The 19812-nt window shown below is 41.5% G+C and overlaps 2 long non-coding RNA genes across 2 annotated transcripts in view; both read left to right on the top strand.

Annotated features, from left to right (window-relative positions):
- The window catches only part of LOC135322155 (uncharacterized), a 36234-nt gene that overhangs the window by 4284 nt on the left and 12138 nt on the right, over positions 1 to 19812 (top strand). The gene's annotated exons all lie outside the window — the stretch shown is intronic.
- Positions 1451 to 7044, top strand: LOC135322154 (uncharacterized). The gene is made up of 3 exons (XR_010382518.1): positions 1451 to 1620; positions 6722 to 6858; positions 6997 to 7044. It is a non-coding gene; the product is annotated as an uncharacterized LOC135322154 (long non-coding RNA).

Genomic DNA, 19812 nt, shown 5'->3' with positions numbered 1-19812 from the left:
TGTAGTTGGTCCAGGAACGGCTCGAGATGCACTTGACAGATGAGGGGGCTGCAAGGGGTCATTTGGCTCCAAGACGGTGAAGGGGTGGGAGTGGGAGCCAAGAAAGGCATGTGTGTAAAGGAGATGGATTAAGGATGAGGAAGTTAGAGGCTCCAAAAAGTCTTGCTTTTCTCCTTGAAATCTTTGAATAGAAGTCTGGCCTCTGGAACCTTGATTATTTTTAGTCTGTCTTTGTACAACAAGGATTGACTGAGCATTTGCTTTGTGCCAGGACTTGGGCCAACTCTAGGGGCACAAACACCGAGCAGGAAGACTTGCCCCTTCAAGGTCAGGCTCAGCTGGGGTTGGTAATGAGACATGTGATGAGGGTTCTTTGCCCAGTGTGATGTTTCCTGAAGTCTTCCTGAGAACGGCTGCCTGAATTGAGGGGTGAAGGATGAATGAGAGATGGCGAGGCAGAGAAAGGTGGGGAGGGCATCCCAGGCGGAGGACACAGCAGGGGCAGAGGCCTGATGCATGGAACTGTACGAGGACCCCAACCAATGCTGCATGATTGATGGAGAGGAGCGAGGGCGTAGTGGGTCTAAGGGCAGATGACCCCGGCTGTGTCGGGCCGGCCTGTGCGCCAAGGACCACCTTGGGGCTGGGCGTGGTGGAGGCAGCAAGAATCAAGTGAGAAGAGTGCTATGGGGAGTGAGGCACGGGGACAGTGCAGCCGCCAGCCCCCACCCCTGCGTGGGACCCTTGGAATGCAGCTCTCCTCAAGCCCTGAGGTGCTTTCAGTTTGGTTAATGTTTTTAATTACAAAAGGTTATATTAAATTACATTATGTTAATATATTCTTTTGTATATATCAAGTGCTACTCAATAAACTTGCATGTACCACATATGTATTATAGATGTCACACGTATGCGTTATAAGGCGTATTAACATGAACACTGGACTCGTCACCCAATCTAAGAGCTGACATTGCCATGACGGTCCTCTCTGGACACCAGCCCTGCCAAACCTTAAGTCTCCGTGGGAACCGCTGTTCTGAGCTTTGTTTATCAATCCCGTGCTTAAACATACTTACCTCACATCATCTTATCTCCGAATGTAATTCAGTTTGCTTTTTAGGGGATGCTATAAAAATGGTGCTCTATGGTACAGAGTTGTTTGGAACTCTTTTCACTCATCGTTTTGTTTTTTTTTACACTTGGTTTTAAAACTGAGGCTGGTCCTTCATAGACGTAACCAGCTGAAGCAGGCTCTCTGACCATCACGTGGAAGAGCGGAACAGTCAGGGTCCCGAGCCCTCAAATCCTGCTGAAGGTCAAGTGCTCGTGCTGTTAGGGGCTGCGCGCCTGGTCTCTTTGTTGGCTTTCCTTTGTCCCGCCTCTTCAATCTGGTCAGACTGTACATAATGTTACGTGTGTATTAATCGGGTCTCTCACCCCCCAGGTTTCTCTCTTTGTGTAGGGAGAGCTTTCCTGTGAGTGATTTGAAGACACTGCCTGCTCCCCGTCACCAGGTGTTTGGGTGCCTTGAGGAGGGGGATGCATGGGAAAGTCAAAGTGGAGTAGCTGCGGTTCAGGCACCAGGGTGAAACGAGGGTGTCACTGTGGACGTGATTTCAGGTACGTTCCTGTATTGTGGGAATTTTCTGAGCCGTGTCAGACTTGGGACGCCACCGGCCACTCTCCGAGCGGTGTCTGCTGGCAGGTGGCAGCTGCAACCTTATGGCCCAAGGTCTCCTCTTGTAACTGTTAACTCTTTAGACGATAAAATTGCTTTAGATCAGATGTTAGCAGAAAAAAGGAGACGTGTGTAGTGGCCAATAGCTCCTGTTATGTTTATATGGTAATAATGCATCAGAAGTTAAAACCTACTTAGATAAAAGCAGACAGCTGGCTACCTGGCTACAAGTCTTCCCCAAGTGCCAGGTCCAGACGGGATTTCAGGCTAATTCTCCTGAATTCCTCAGGGAAGGAGATCTTAGTCACACAGGACTTGGATCCAGGACTTGGAACTCGGGACTATTTCCAACTCGGGGTCCATTCCTGAGGCAGGACTACACCCTGTTTCAGCAGGAAGGAGCCAGAGCGGTCATCACCCCGGTCCCTGAAAGGTCTGGAGAGGGGTGAAACAGGATTGGAGACTGAAACTGAGTTCCTCTGCTGAGTTTCTGATTAACCTCTCTGTTCAAAACATTCTCCTCCTTCTTGTCCAACCCCTGTTCTCCTCAAGGTTGAGGAGGATCAAAGGAAAGGGGGAACTGTAACCGAGAGGACCCTCTGGGGCCTTCCCAGGACAGACCCGTCCCCATGTGCTCTGCTGTGGCTCCTCTCTGAAGTACCCTGGTAACAGTATCACACGCCTGTTTCCTCAGTTTTTCAGATGCTAAAAAACCACCACCAAGTGGAAGAAATTAATTACTTGATTATCATGAACACGTAGCACCCAGACCTCCTGGCACCTAAGAATTGACCATCATTAACAAAAGAATTGTGATCACATCCCCTGGGCTGCCCCTCCCTCGGCTTGCCTTTGAAAAGGCTCAGCTGAAACCCTTCAGGGAGTTTTTTGGGCCTCAGCCACTCATTATCCTTTCTCGGCCCAGCCACAAACTTTGCTCCAAAAAAAACCCCCAAAAAACCAGAAAAGCCCCGAACCCTCTTGCTGGAGCCTCTCGTGTCCACACCGGTCTTCATTTCAGAAACCATTTTCTTCTTTCTGTGTCTTAATAATGGATAACGAGAGTTCTGACAGCAAAGCTGTTCTCTGGTGGGGCTGGAGACTGAGCAGAAGGAAGTTTATGATCTGCTTGTGTGCCTCGCGTGCTCTGGGGAACAGGCCTTGTGCTGGTCCCCCAGGGCTGCTGCAGCAAACTGCAACGGAGGTGGTGGCTTACCACAGCAGAAATGCGTCTCCTCACAGTTCTGGATGGGGTGTCACGGGGCCAGGCTCCCTCTGAAGGTTCTGGGGTGGGGAGCCCTTTGTTTCAGCTTCTAGTGGCTCCCGTGTCCCTTGGCTTGTGTCTGTATCACTCCAATCTCTGCCTCTGTCTTCACACAGCCTTATTTTCTGGGTCACCATGTGTCTTTTTTCTGTCTCCCGTATGGATACCTGTGATTGGATTTAGGGCCCACCCTAATCAGTCCAAGATGACCTTATCTCAAGATTCTTATCTTTACACTCATTCCAGATAAAGTCGCATCCTGAAGTTCCAGATGGACACATCTTTATTTGGGGTGGGGGTGGAGGTGCATTTTTTAACCTACAGCAGATCTGCAGATGCTACTCAAAGAAAACATCCTGTGGTTGGATATGTTTTGGAGACAATGTTCCCTGTGCCCCTTTCAGGACATCACGCTGCTCATCAGTGTATTAGAGACTGGACCATAGTGTGCGTATGTGTGTGGTGGGGGCAGCGGATAACAACTGTAACACTGTCTTTGAAGTGCTGTTAGGGACTATACATTTTTGGAGGACGTAGTAAACTTAACTTGTGTTGAAATATTTGGGGTCTTAAAGCAGGTGGAATGATTTCCAAGGCACCTGGAAAGCCCGTCTCCCCTGTCCCTACCTACCCGGTCCACGCTATCTCAAATTTCTTAGACAAGAAAGCCTTTCAGCCCACTTTGAAGGAAAACTTTAAATGCAAAATGGCCCTGAAGAGGATGCTGGAGCAATGTCCCCTCACCAGCACGGGAGTGACCGACACCAGAGTCTTTCTTATAGAAGGTCTTGGTGGCAGGAGGAAGAGACCTTGACTTCAGGGTCACCAGTGGCGGCAGGACAGGACGGGAGCCCAGAAGGCAAATCTCAGCTCCGCTTTAACCATCTCAGGCCAGTACTTTCTAGTGCGTGATTCAGTGTATTTTATGGCTGGAAGTGCTCACCTGTTTAACCTGAAATGTAAGACTATATTTGCATTTTGACACTGATGCCTGATTCATTAAGATACCATCTATTTTTGCTGCCTGCCAAATATTTGATATAAGTATCAGAATTTTTAATAGATACCAGCATAAACTTCCAGAGGGCAGATTGAGTATTGTTTTATAAAATTGTGCTCTATTTGATTACCTGTGGCGTTTCTGTCTTCTCGTTCAACAGGTAGCCCGTCCCTTTGGAGTAAATGTGTTGCATTGTCAGAACTGAAAATTATTAACCACCAGCACAGATGTGCTCTGATTTTTAAGTTCTTGTATGCAAATCTTTCGAGAGGGATGTTTCCCTTGACTTTTATTAATCCAACAGTCTGATTTTCTGTTCTGGGTTGGGGGAAAGAGGAAGAGGAAAGGAGAGAGAGAGGAGAAGGGGGAGGAGGGTGGTGTGAAGGGAGAAAGCAATGAATAGAAAATGTGGAAGCCTGGGTACCAGCTACAGGGCTTTAGGCAAGTCCCCTTTGTCTCTGGGCCACTTTGTGAAGTAAAGGGGGAGAGCCAAGTTCTGCCTCCTTCCAGCTCTGAAATTCTATGAATTGAAATATTGTCATTTGCAGCAACATGGATGGACCTAGAGATTATCACACTAAATGAAGTCAGACAAAGACTGATATCACTTATATGTGGAATCTTAAAAAAAAAAAAAAGATACAAATGAAGTTATGTACAGAACAGAAACATTCACAGACATAGAAAACAAACTTATGGCTGCCAAAGGGGAAAGGCTGTGGTGATAAATTAGGAATCTGGGATTAACAGATACAAACTACTATATACAAAATAGATATCAACAAAGATCTACTGTCTAGCACAGGGAACTATATTCAATATCTTGTAATAACTTATAATGGAAAAGTCTAAAGAGAAAATATACATATATACATATATATATATAAAACTGAATCACTTTGCTGTACACCTGAAACTAACACAACACTTCAGTAAAAAAGTTACATGGCAGAGGCATGAAAAGTAAGAACCCAAAGAAATTAGAAGAATGCAAATAACAAAGATGAGCAGAAATAGGTGAAATAGAAATGAAAATATAATAGAGATGGTCAGTAAAAACTAAAGTTTATTCTTTGCAAAGACTGGGGAAGAGGCAAGGCTGTGGAAGACAGGTTATAAATAAAGCAGGTTGAGATAAAACATGCGAACTGCTTGGTGCACAGTAAGAGACAGACACTAATGACTGACCGATGGTGTGATTCCACCTCCCAACTTTGCTTTCCTTTTCTCCCATCTTCCCTAATTTCCCTCCATTTAAAATTTATTTTTATTCCTATTTTCACCTTTGTTCCAAATCTACATGTTGTGTGTGATACTGGCACTCACTCTGTTGGAAACTTGGGATAACAATGAGATTATAACCCTCAGACCAGTGTCCTAGCAAAACCCTGGCCTTGAGGGTCAATGCAGTTGCCACTTTCTTACAGCAGGTGGCACTGTAAGCCTGAGGCTGCATAGTCAAACCAGCCATAAATTGTATGGTATTTCCCACTTTAAGATCTCTTTTTACTTATTTGTTTAACTTATTTATTTATTGCATTTTCACATTTCTAAAATTGTGAGGCATCTTATGCTCAATATATGTACTTACTGTAGAGTTTTATGCCCTCTGAAAACTGCTATTAAAATGATGTTGTTTCGTATTAAATCTTAACATTGTCTTAGAATAGAGGACATTCAATGTATTATGAACCTATGAATCTGAAATGAATTGATTACCTGTAGAGAATATTCAAAATCACTGAACATAAGTTCTTACTGCGTAATTTAAAGTGATGCTTTATTTAGTTGTCTGGGAGTCACTGACCTTGGGGTTGTCCAGACTCAGGGGTGTGAAATCCAGCCCGGACACTTACCTGCTGTGTGATATGGGGCAACTTTCTTATCCTCTATGAGCCTGTTTCCTCATCTTTAAAATAGTGTTAACAATGGCTAATTGGGAAGATTGTTATTGTATGCCTACTGTAGAGCTCGGCTCGAGACGGTTTCCGTAACCTCCAGCTAGTGTTATGTAAGTTTAAAACGCTGAGGTTAACAATGAAATGTGAAGCAGATCCCCGTTAATTTACAAGGTGGGAGAGTGCGCCATGCTCTTCAGTGAATTAGCTAATTAATGTGGGGACTGTGGCTACTGGGCCACTGTTTGGCACTCAGCCCAGATGGCATTGCTTTATCGTCTCCAACAATGTGTGGTTCCTGGGACGGAATCTCCTAGGGAGTTTCTGAAACACGCAGATTCCCGGGCCTTACAGACGTACTAAATTAGAATCTCTGGAGGTGGGGCCCAGAATGTGTCTTTAAAACAAGTTCTTGTATTGTTTGTAGGGACACAAAAATATGGTAACTCTGACCTAGTGTATGATTTCCTGCAGACTAGTTTTGGGATCATATTAGCTTACTTTCTCTAGTACTTGAATGATACGGTGATTTTAATTTGCTCATCAGGTGTTGGAGAAACAAAACTAAAGGACAACTCTCCTTCCTTCTGTTCTTCCTGTTTACCCACGTGTCGCTCACCTTTCACAAATAAGTAGCACTTGAGTGGGTCTTGAACTTGCTACTAGAAGATGAATAAATTCTGCAAATCTAATGCACAGCATAGTGATGATAGTCCACGAAACTGTATTATATATTTCAAAGTTGCTGAGAGACTAGATCTTAAGTGATATCACCTCGAAAAAGAAATAATTATGTGACTCAATAGAAGCGTTAACTAACATAATCATATTGCAATACATAAATGTATTAAATCAACACATTGTACACTTTAAACTTACAGTGTTGGAAGGCAGTTATTTCTCAATGAAAACCTACAACCCATGTTAAAACATGATTGTGTATGGCAGGACGGCAATGCCAGCGATAAGGTGCCATCTCCACTGTGTGAAACAGTCAGAAAATGGCGACTCTGGATTGGTGAGTGACAGTTCTAGATAACTGAGGTTTACCTTTTTAAGTGTCTACACCATTTTAACATTTTTGATGAAAATTATTTATACAAAAAAAGCTTGTTGATGGGCTGGTCGATCCCAGGCTCAGGTTCCCTTTCCTCAGGTCAAGGAGTGGAGCACATGGTATCTGGAGCCGGGGAGCCAGCTGGACCCGCTCTCCCCATGGAGCGAGGTCCCTGTGAAGGGGGCTCCCAGCGCCGCCAGTCCCCGCAGCCGTGCAAGTCTGGGCGTGCATTCTTCCCGCTGTCGTCGGTGAGGCTTTCAAGGCTCCAGCGACATTTATGATGCTTCTCCAAATATCAAGTTGCCTGCTTCACTTAATTTCCTTCTTCCTCGAATGTTTTCATCGAAGACAACTTAAGGTGCCCAAAGACTTGAATATACAGCTGTATGTACGTGTGTACGTATGTATACGTGTCTATACGCACACACGTGTATGTTTGGGTGGCAGCTCCGGCGCACTTGGTCTGCTACTCTAGGTCAGGTTGTCTTGGCCACGGCGGAGTGAGCCACACGCGGTGCCGGATGTCCGCGCGGGGTCAGGCAGCAGAGGGCTCCCGGCTGAGAGTGCCTGCAGATGCTAGTGGATGCTGACCGACAGAGAGCACAGCTGCCATGGTCCCCCGGCACTCAGGGCCTCGGCAGGCAGGGTCCGCTGTCTCCTGTGCGGGCTGGCACTCCTATTTACTTTGATAGCACACTCCTTCAGAGACAACTGGCATAGTAACAAAACAGCACTGGGGCTGCTTCAGATGGGGCTTGCATGGCTCAGCTTTCTTGATGACATCGGGTCATTTTCAGGAGCATATATTATTGTCCTGTGAGATCATATGGGGACTTACTGTGAGCAACTTGTGTGGGCTGGTGGCGGGCAGGCCCGTTGCCCCCCCCCCCCCCAGCGGCCCGGCCCTCTGCACCTGACACCTCTTCCCGCTGTGGCCTCTTCCTGCCCCGGGGCCTCCTTGTTGCTGCGCGAGCCCCTTGCTCCTCCTGGCACACTTCTGCGCTCCGACGTCCGTTCCCATCTTATTTGCTCCAGGACCTTTCTTCACTCTTCTCTTTCCTTGCCTCTCTCATTCGGAATTTTATTTTCTTAGATTCTTTGTTTTTAGAGCCTTTCTACCCAGTGAGAATGTGCCCTCTACTGCGATCTACGACAGTTAATTAAACAAATTTCCCTTTGTCCTAAACCAAAACCGTTTTGCTGAATAGCATGCAAGGCTATAGAATCAGGCCTCACATACATCGAGCCCCCAGATGTCAGTTTTGCAATGTATTTTATTATAGCTGCTTTCATCTGCTTACCTCCAGCTCTTCTTGGCTTTTCACCTGGCTCTTGTTTCTGTGTTCGGGGCTTTCCTGGGTACTTCTGGGTCAGTGGTTGTTCTGGACAGTTAAGGGCCGCAGTGGCCAGAGTGCAGGTCATGACTCCATTGACCAATTAAACAGTTCAAAATGTTTCTCAAATTGAAACTGATGGGCTGCAGGGAGCCTGTAAGCATCCCAGCAGGTGTCAGGCTCTCAAACTTCTCGCCTGCGGGTCTCGTTTGCTATCAAAATGCAAAAGTGATCTGGATACGCACAGCGGGGCCCCGTCTGTCAGGCCCGGCCAGGAGAGTCACACAGATAGTGCCAGGCGGACCCGCACCCTTCCAGGCTCCCGGGCAGCGCTGAGGGGTGGCCTCCTCTGACTGCTTGCCGGGCACTGCCAGGCACACGGCCAGTCCCCTGGGGCGGGGCCGGGACGAGGCCGGGGAGAGTAAGGCACTCAGCATGTCTGAGAGCCTTAAACTTTGCACAGTAGGCACACCGCCTGGCCCGGCTCTGGGACCTTCCTTACTCCAAATACTCGGAATTCCACCCTGAAGATGGAGCCAAGTAACTCTAAAAAGAGCACGTGACTCTCATGTTCTAAGTGGTTATTAACCATCTAAAACTAACGGCCCAGAGAACGCTAGCCTTCCATTACAGCACCGGCTTCTTAGGCAACACTGTTTGCTAATTGTTTAAGTAAATGAGAACTGATCCAGGGTTTCTCATCTGTAGTAACTAAACGCCCTCGGGTATAATGTTTGGAGGTCACAGAGTGAAACCGAAGTGGGACAGAAGAAGGGGGACCAAATGTGACAAACAGAAATAAAAGTGCCAATTTTACTGAGCAATGAAAAGTTGGCTGGGTGCAAGAGAAGGCCCCACGTGTTGAGAAAAGGAACCACTGTGAAGACGAGACTGCTTTCAGAATTAATGCACAGGCTTAATGCCATTTCATACTGACTCCAAGAGGATTGATTATTTGTCAGGGAGAAGTCTTGGCAAATTTAGAGTCTCAAAATGTATCTAAATGTATATTTGGACAGGACCACATTAAATTCTAAAGAAGAGGAGGAGGCCGTACCATTGAGGGAGCACTGGTGCCATCCGAGGCGGCGCGGAAATAGTAACGGGCTGGAAGGGTACGGTTCCCCGGAGCAGAGTCGGTTGTGCACGTATGTGTGCGTGAATTCAGTACGTGTGAGAAGGGAGAGATAAACAATAATAAATAAAATTAGTCCTTATTGGAAGAAGGCTGCACACAAGTAAACATACAAAATAAACAAACAGTAGTCATAAAAATAGAGGAAGAATCGTGGATTGTAAGTATTGATTTTTGTCAAAATTCTAGAAGCTGAAAGACTAAGTTTCCAAGTAGTAGAAAGAAAATAAATCACACTGGAAAATACTTGACTACAGAACATAAATTAATGTAAAATTTTCTGAATTCAAAATTAAATAAGAGGCTGTCGTATTTGCTGCAAAGAGTTTCTGAAACCTTGGTCTCTTTATCCTAAGGTCTGATCATAAAGATTGTGGAGGAAAATGGGCAAAGGGAAGAACTGGCCAAGTCCCCAAGGAAGATACACAAACATAGGAACAGACACACACATGGAAAAGCGCCAACTCCTGATGTTAAAATGAGACAGCGGTGGTAGAGCATTCACCGATGTACACATTTAAAATATGCGCATTTAAATATAAAATGATCCTTTAAAAAAAATGATCCATTGCTGGAGAGGTTGTGATAGAACAGGTATGCTCACACTTGGAAGAAACTGGTTTGTGTTTATCTTTTGAACACTAAGAATCTTCTAACATCTCCTGTGTCCCACTTTGCACACACTGGAGAGCAGACTCTTCTTTTGGCTTACCCCCTTTAAAGGTAGCCCCAGGTGAAGGATAGCATAAGAGCTCAAATTCTGGAGTCTGCATACCTACTCTGTCCCTTACTGGTTTTGCAAAATTGGGCAAGTTTCTAACTTTCCAAACCTCAGTTTTCTTGTCTGTAAGATGGGCATATTAATACCTACCTCTTTGCTGTGGGAATTAAATAAAAGTATATATGATGGACTTAACAATCTCCTGATACACAGTAAGTAGCCAATAAATGCTAGTTGTTACTTTTCTCATTTTCACCCCTCACCCTAACTCTCCCACTGCATATAAATTAGTAATCCATCTTGCCAGTGCCTTCTTAAAGGGTTGCCAACTCCAATGTTGGAGAGTAATTAGACACAAGGTCAATTACAATATACCAACATCTACCCTAAGACCTAAAATGCTCGTTGCCTTTGACACAGTGATTTCCTTTCTTGACTCTATGTATGAAAAAAGCTGAACCAATTTTATATACATTTAAAGCTCACTCACAAAGGTTTTTTCATAGTTCTATTTCTAACAGCTAAAACTTGAAAATAATCTGAATGTCCTTTAAAAGAGAAATGGTTATTCACGCAAGCAAAATTTATGCAATCATTAAAATGTTTCTGAAACCTATGTAGTAGCATGGTAAATGCTACGATATAATACAAAGGGGAAAAAGCAGTTTACTTAACTGAGTCTAATATGATTACAGAAATCTATGAAAATTTATAAAGAGAAAACAGAAGGAAATATACTCACATGTTAATAATGGATTTTGAGCGAAAACAATGGATGACTTTTAAATCCTTTTTTCCACGTGTTTCTGTAATTCCTGGTTTTCTTTAATAATGAATCTCCCCATCCACACACAATGCCATATAAGGTCCCTGTTCATAGCTCATGGTTCAGCGCAAAGGACAGCTCAGTTTGAACTGTTTTCTTTGAACATGATGTCATGTTTATTTCACTAGAAATGCAATTGCCTAAGGTATGCTGTTGCGACAGAGGAGTAACTTTGGGGGCTGTATCATGGGGCAGTTTAATAGAGAGTTCTTGCTTAGAGTGATAAAATGAGAGAAAGCAGAACACCTTTAGAGAAGGGAGGGGGGCAGCAAATTTTTTGTACCAGTCACAGAAGTTACAGAAATTCCAGGATCAGGAAAATGGAATTCCAGAGCAGAATTCTTTGCCTGACAGGGCAAAAAGAACCCCTCAAACCTTGTCTCTTTAAGGAAGGAGGCAAAATCCAATCGACAGTAACGTGTTGTTACTGTCATTCCCGCTTTAGTAATATTTATTTTTTAGCCTACATTCATCAAAGACACTTTAGAATCCGAAGATAGAATTACATACTTTAAATTTTTATGCAGTGTATTGTGTTTTCTGATGATAAGTTTTAAGTATACAAAATGTGTAAATTAACGAGTGAAATTCATTAGTAATCTCAGCACCCAGAGAAGGACCACTGTTCGTTAGGATTTATGATGTGAAATTTCTCATTCTTTCTCTGGTTTAGATAGAGCTAACATTTCCTGAGTGGTTAGCAAGTGCTTGGCACTGCCTGGAGAGTTTTACACGTGTTAACTAAGTTCACTCTCACAGCAGTCTTCTGACGGAGGTTCAATAATTATCTTCACTGCAATGGTTAGTTCAGCTTCTTACCCAAGACTGTGCAAATGGGAAGTGGCAGAGCCGGGACGTGGAACCCAGGCATTCCGGCCCCTAGTCTGCGCACTTAACCTCTTTCTCTGTGGCTTCAGTATCCTTAAAAACACATACTTACCAAAGTAGGATTATACTGCAACTAATGTCTTGTAACCTGATTTTTCTTTTTAGTGTATCTGAATGTGATTTCAAATCAGTAGAGGTAAATCTATGTCAGTATTTTTAATAGTGCACCGTGTTTTTTATATTTTCTTTACTAGATGCAATAACCTCTTTTTCTCTCCTCACCTCTCTCTCTCTTTTTTTTTCAGTATGTCCTTAAATGCTAGATATGATTCACTAACTTAATTTATGATCCACGAATGGGTAGTAACTCACAGTTTGAAAAAACACTATTCATGCTTGGGTATTAACATTCTCTTTAGTATTTGCCTATCTGATAATCTGAGATAATGTCAAGCTATTGTTTTTTTCCTTAACTTCTTTAATTATGCAAGAGGCTGAACATCTTGTAAAATCATGTTTTTGAAGAGAGTAAACTATAGTTCATTGTTTCTCAACTTCCAGTGCACATTAGACTTTTTTTTTAATCACATCCTTTAATTAGTTACTGGACCAAATAATCTCTAGAGATTGGGCCCAGGTATGAAGATTTGTACCCAAGGCTGAGAATAAATGCTGTAGTTGGTTATAGTAAGTTAGAGATTTATGTGATCGTATTGTTTACAACATACCTAGGTTGTTACTTTATAAACCTGCATTTGGGTTGATGTTCCTTTGAATTTGATATTTATTTTAAAACTTACTTGACACGCATTTAAACAAATAAAAATGATTAACTTTCTAAATTTTTTTGTTCAGTTGTAAGAGTTCTGACTATTAAATACATGTCACTTCCAAGAGTCAGTCTTTGTTTAAATTTACATCCCCTGTATATTTTGCAAGCCTACTATGTGCAAAGCATAGCACCTGACCTGTAGGGTTGGAAAGTGAGCCAGCAGCTCTCCGTGTAACAGGTACCCTAACCTAAGCGTGCAAATGACCAAAACGCCAGGAAGAGAGTGGTAATTTCATGATCGTTTGAATTTAGAAATAAAACCATTAAGACTTATGTTTACAAAATCCTCATAATGTAGCTCATTTATGACAATTTTTATTAGTTGTACTAAAAGCCACAAGAAAATTTGGAAACTCTTTTAGTTGGATTTAAATAGACTGCCTTTAAACATTACATATTTTAAAAATATCACAGTCATCTGAAGGTATGATTTAACTCCATCTAAAGCTTGGAGTTTAAGGATTCTAATTTTGGCGAATGAGCCATCAGCTACATTAATTCCAGTTATGCTTATTTAAGTCTGATTTAGTGGTGAATTATGGCAAGGATATGCGAGATAGTTTAGGTTTTCATGGATAAAATCACATTGTGGGAGAAACAAGGTGCTATTTAGTTTTCAGAGTTCCATTAGAGAGTTCCAGTTGCCTACTGATCAGTCAGTCCACCTAGACAGTCCCCTGGATCCCCAAATTTAATGCATCTCTCCAATAGAGTTCTTAGCTCCTTCCTGCCTCTTCCCCCATCTTCTCTCCTCTGACTGTGGCACAGTGGAGCATCGTGTGCTTTGCAGGCTCGGATTATTGGATTTTCCCCTTGTTGGCCATGGTCACTCAAGGACAATGATCAAGTCATCAAACCCAGACATGGGTTTTTCAGAGCTGGAAAATGGAAAACAAGGGAGAGCTACATCCTGTTGGGTCACATCCTGTTCACGAAGGCAGGAAGTGGAGCAGCAGACCAAGATGTTTAGAAAAACATGACGCGTACGAGGCATTTGCACGCTACGTGTGTGCGTGTGTATTGGTGTATGATTTTTTTAAGACGTGGTGAATCAAAGCCCATATATCGTGATTTTTGGAAGACCTCAAGCTTCTTATGAAATAACACTGACTAAAGCCAACTTTTTATTACATGACTGTGCTCAATCTATAACCATACCAATCTAAGAAACAGAAAAATATCCTATTTGCCCTTTGAAAACTAGTCACAAGAGCACTGTTTCCTCCAGGAATAGGAACGTAATGGGACTTTCTCAGTGCAGTCCTAGTGAGCATGAGATTGTGGATCTTGTCCAGAAACAGGAATGTTGTTTCCTCTCTCAAAGGGAAGGATGGATTTTCCCGGTCACGGGACTCTCAGAGTACATTGCCTGAGAGGCACTTGGAGTGTGGCTTGCGTGGAGCTGCTGGCGCCCAGTGCGGCTCGAAGTGCAGCGTGTCCTTCCTTCGTCCCGCTGCCTCAGCTGACAGAAGCGCTGCTTACCCTCAGGAACGTCAGGCGTCCCTCCTGGTCCTTTCTCTTTACTTCACTGCTCTCGTTCACCTTCTCTTTCTTCTCCCCTTCTCTTCCCTATGTTTCAGCCGGGATGATGACTGCGCAGTGGTTCTGTGCTTTGTGAGGGGGTGGGATTGCAGAGAAAGCAACTGCCATCCCTTGGGTTGTATGTTGATAGTTAGTGCCTTTCAGGAAGTGAGAAGTCTCTTCCAGCTCTGGGCACTCCAGTGACTCAGGTAAATCCAGCATTCAGGGTGGTGGTGATCAAACTGCCTCACTACTGGGCCCAAGAATATGCCTTTAAGATTTAAAAACCATATGCTTTGCAATTGATACCCAATGGTTTGCTGATTTTCTTCTTGAGTTTCCTTTCGTCTGCAGTAAGTAATTTTGCTAGGAATGGGCCACAATTACTAGGAAATTGTCTCTTAAGAATATCCATGCATCGTGGAACTAGATGAGAGGGAACATTCCAGGTAGGTAGGGCTGCTAAAGGCTTCACCTAGTACCCAGTGATTTCAGGTAGTAGTATTTGGAGAAAGAGAAAGAAAGAAAAAAGCAAAAGAAAAGAATGATATTGACTGTACTAAGATCTATACATGGGTAATGTAGTTTTTACTCTAAAATTTTTAATAATGGAAATCCAACACAAATATTACACATAATTTTATCCCGAAACAAAATTCTGTTTTTATTTGTCCTTGTGCTCGTCTAGTTCTTATGATATACAATTTTTAACCCATTTACACTATCATAAATATTTTCTGTTTTCACTTAAATTCATGTATAGGAGATTTTTTTTTTTTTAAAGAAATGACAATTAGCCCCATATTTGGTGCTAATGTACAGAGCAGCAGAAGTAAGTTACAGACCCCAGTGAGTTGTGAGTTTCCTTTTGGCTTTGCCCATGGGGCCTTCATCATTTTGGTATTTCAGCTCGACCTCTGAAAAATGATAATGTGTGACTAGTCACCTTACAAATATATTGAATGGAAAAATAACTGATGTGTGACTTCAGGATCACCAAGATGGAAAGATGTGGTATCAAACGCTGCAATACTTAAGGGGCCTCATTATCAGGCAGGGTCACCGGACAAAACTCCTTGTTCCTGACCTTTCACTTCTCACTTTTTATTTTTTGCCTGACTGTTCCCAACCATTCCTTCCTCAAAATTCTGTGTAAATCTAAGAGCAAGGATCCTACTTGATAATCCCTGTGGTGCTTGTTGTGTGACAGGCAACAGGCTAAGGTCTTTACTCACAAACCTCATTTAATCCTACTCCCTAATACAAGAGGTACTATTATCCCCACTTTACAGATGAGGAGACTGAGATACTAGTGGTTAAGTGTCTTGCTCAAGACCAGTTGGTAAGTGATGGAGCTACTGTTCCGCCACAGATCTTTATAGATCTTTCTAATTACAGATTAAGCCCTTTCATAACACCACACCGTCTCAATGCAGAGCCTGGGACAGAACTGATAGAAAAAGAAGGTGTGTTTTAGAGTCAGCTGCTTATTCTTTGATGATATGATCTGTCTCGCTCTACTTTCCTTTCATTTTTGCAACTTGGATTTACTGTCACCGCCTTCTGCAAGCTGGGGACATTCATTAATAGACATAATTGTTTAGAGGATATGATTCTACATAATAGGAAAAGACGTTTCAGAAATGTAAACTGGAGGGAAAGAAAAAAAATTAAATTTCCGGATATGTCAGTTCCTTTTTTTTTTCTTTCTTGTTTTGTAAATTACTTGGTTGATTACATTCAGAATATAACGTTAACTGCCTGGAGGATAAAAATAACTTCTTGTGTAATTTTGTCTCATACAGCAACAACATATTGTACTTTTTTCATGGAAAGATCTATTTTTAGAAAGAAGGCACCCTAGGCCTCTTGAGTAATTGTTATGAGTAATAATTGGCAACGTGCTGCATACGGCAGATAATGTCTCTAAGTCCTTCCGCAAGGCTTATGGATTGTTTTTTACACAATTTGTGTGTATTGTTTTGTGATATGTGAAAACTCACTTAAGAAAAAAAAACCCCAAAGGATATATGTATATGGTTTGGGGAATTCCTTTTATTTCCCACATAATGACTCACAGCTTAGATGCACTAAGTTGGTTAGAGGAAGCATCTCGCTATCATTGTCTCACAAAAACACAAACCGGGAACCGGGAACAGAAACTGCAGAACTCTGTGTGCTACTCTGCCCTCCCTTAGGCTGGAAATGACATCTGGGGATGGTATTTGAGGTCTAAAAAAGGAGGCGACGGGAGAATCCAGAGTAAGCTGATCCTGGGAAGAGGGAAGGGATCATTTTCTTTCTGATACTTAAATTCATGACATTGACTTTTTATTTTTGGTATAATTCTCCCCAGGTTCAGAAGTCCAGTCATCTAACTCAAATGCAGCCAGAACTGATTGCCTACTCTGAAATATACAAACGGCTAAACAAAATAGAAAAAAAAAAGAAGACTAGAATGTGGATTTCCTAACTTTGAGAGTCACTGGAATTATATAGAGGAACACCAGGGACATTTTAGGGATGATTCCTGAGTTGGTGGCTGGGCGTCTTCGCCTCTGAGATGATACTGGTCTATTACTTTTTTACTCTGCTAGGTCTGATAAGTTTCTTCTGGGAGACAAATTTTCATCTTCCCAGAATCTCAGAGACATTTGACCAAAATAGTCTTCTGAGTAAAAACTCATTGTCATACACTCTTTTCTGGGGAAGCAGTGCAGACGGTAGCTGGGGAGAACTGGTGACCTCTAAGGGAAAAACAAATTTAAAGATAGAAATATCATTATTCTCATTGGAGAAATAACCGTTATCTTGATGTAAAAGTAACATTTCGTCTGAAATCCACCATTTATAAATAGAGCCGTTGGTTTTCTGCTACTAAATTTGGACAACTTGCCCCAGAATTGTGTGTGCATTTTGATCAGAATTTCTTTGCACAAACTAGTTGGTATAGTTTGGTTCAGTTTTCAGCCAGCTGAATTTTTTTGGAGTGATAATTTCATCAACAATTCAATTAAGTTGAAATTTATAGATTTAGAAAGAGATTCTAAACATGGTTTGATTTGGGTTTTATATTTGTGAAAAATTTAAAAATCTTTGAATTCACTCATAGAACTTTCCAAGTATGAAAGATTTGCAAAGTGTGGCCGAAGGGGCCAGGGAGGTTTAACTAGGGTTTCGAAAATCCCGGAACTCACTCAGATCCTGGGTGGCACTGGATCTGGAAGGTTTATGGAACAGGCTCCAGATAGGGGCTTCCCAATTAACTTAATTTCATGTCTGTGTTAATGAGAGGAAGATTTAATACAAGTAGAGATTAAAAATCTTCTTAATGGTTTTTCAGTCTTTAAAATGCAATAATTTTTTTATGATTAAAGAGTTTGTTATATTAATTTTGGGTTTTTTTTGATATTTATTTATTTATTTTTATTGAAGTATAATCAATTACAATACCAATTTCTGGTTTACAGCACAATGTCCCAGTCATGCATATACATATATTTGTTTTCATATTTTTTTCTCATCAAGGGTTATTACAAGATATTGAACATAGTTCCCTGTGCTGAACAAAAGAAACTTAAAAAAAATCTTTTTATATAGAGTGGCTAACATTTGTAAATCTCAAACTCCCAAATTTATCCCTTCCCACTCCCTTTCCCTGGTAACCATAAGATTGTTTACTAAGCTTGCGAGTCTGTTTCTGTTTTGTAGATAAGTTAATAGTGTATTAATTAATTAATTAATTTATTTATTTAGATTCCATATATGAGTGATCTCATATGGTATTTTTCTTTCTTTTTCTGGCTTACTTCACTTAGAATGATGATCTCTAGTTCCATCCATGTTGCTGCAAATGGCATTATTTTATTCTTGTTTGTGGCAGAGTAGTATTCCATTGTATAAATATACCACAACTTCTTATCCAGTCATCTGTCAATGGACATTTAGGTTGCTCCCATGTCTTGGCTATTGTATATAGTGCTGCTATGAACAGTGGGGTGTATGTATCTTTTTGAATTAGAGTTCCCTCCAGATATATAACCAGAAATGGGATTGCTGGATCATATGGTAGGTCTATTATTTATAGTCTTTTGAGGAATCTCCATACTGTTTTCCATAATGACTGCACCAAACTACATTCCCACCAGCAGTGTAGGAGGGTTCCCTTTTCTCCATGCCCTCTCCAGCATTTATCGTTCATGGACGTTTGAATGATAGCCATTCTAAATGATGTGAGATGATACCTCATTGTAGTTTTGATTTGCATTTCTCCGATAATTAGTGATATTGAGCATTTAACTTTCTTATTTAACATTTCTAGTTCTCTTCATTTCTTCCTGTGAATTTTAGTTACCATCTGGCGTCATTACTTCAATACAGCTTTGCTCCAACCCACCTCTTTTGTGCTGTTATGTTAAATATATTGCATTTCTATATACTATAGGCACAACAATACAATTATGTACATATTGTTTTATATAATTGCTTTTTAAGAAGAAATAAGCATTTATACTGTCTTTTTTATTATAACTTTTTAAAACTGAAGTATAGTTAGTTTACAATGTTGTGTCAGTTTCTGGTGTACAGCATAATAGTTTAGTCATACATATACATACATATATTCATTTTCATATACTGTCTTTTATAATCAAATAATTACCTTTACTGGTGCTCTTTGTTTTCTCATGTGGATTCAGATCTCTGTCTGTGATCACCAGTTTTCATCCTAAAGACCTTCCTTTAGTATTTCCTAAGAGGTGGATCTGCCAGCATTGAATTCACTCAGTTGTGTTACCTAGCAATGTCTTTATCTCTCCTTCATTTTTGAGAGATAGTTTTGCTGGAAATAAGATTCTTGGTGGACAGTATTTTTTTTTTTTTTTTTTTTTTTTTTAGCACTTTGACCATGTCATCCCACTTCCTTCTGGCCTCCATTCTTTGTGTTGAGAAGCCAGCAGTTAATCTTGCTAGGTTTCCCTTCTGCATGACAATTCATTTTTCTCTTGCTATTTTCAAATTCTTTTTATCTTAGACTTTCAACATAAAATGTGGTAATCTTGGCTCCATGTAATCAATGCTACAGATTTGGAATGGTATTTGGATGGTACATAAGGGGGTGAAAACTTCCCTGGACCTCATGATTACGGTGGATTCTTGTGTTCTGACCCAGTGACTGAGCCCTTCCCAAGTGGAATAATTGCAAAGCAAGAAAGGTTTTGCAGGAGAAGGAATCACATGTAACAGAAGTTTTGGATTTTCAGAATAAATTACATGCAAGTGGCTGGATTTTGTGCAAACTGCTTCTCATAGTAAAAAAGATGATGTCTTCTTGAGGGAAAACTGAAACTGATGAAATAGGTATGAATTTAAATCTACAAACTCAAGTATGCAAGAAATTAGTCTAGTTTTAAAAGACAACTTTATTGAAATATAACTTACATACCATACATTTCATCCACCGAAACTGCAGTTTCATGATTTTTAGTAAGTTTATGCAGATTTGCCACCATCACTACAGATCGGTTTTAGGACGCTTCATCCCCACAGAAGTTCCTTTTTGCCTTTCTTGCAGTCAATTCCCACTCCCACCCTCAGCGCTAGGCAACCACAGATCTGCTTCCTGTCTCCATAGTTTTGCCTTTTCTAGGAATTTCATGGAAAGAGAATTGGGCAATACATAATCTTTGGTGTCTGGCATCATTTACTCACATCTTGTTT

This window comes from Camelus dromedarius, chromosome 9 (assembly GCF_036321535.1).
Source record: "Camelus dromedarius isolate mCamDro1 chromosome 9, mCamDro1.pat, whole genome shotgun sequence".
Classification (NCBI taxonomy): Eukaryota; Metazoa; Chordata; class Mammalia; order Artiodactyla; family Camelidae; genus Camelus; species Camelus dromedarius.
The sequence above is the reverse complement of the archived record's forward strand: the minus strand, read 5'-3'. Positions and strand labels throughout refer to the sequence as shown.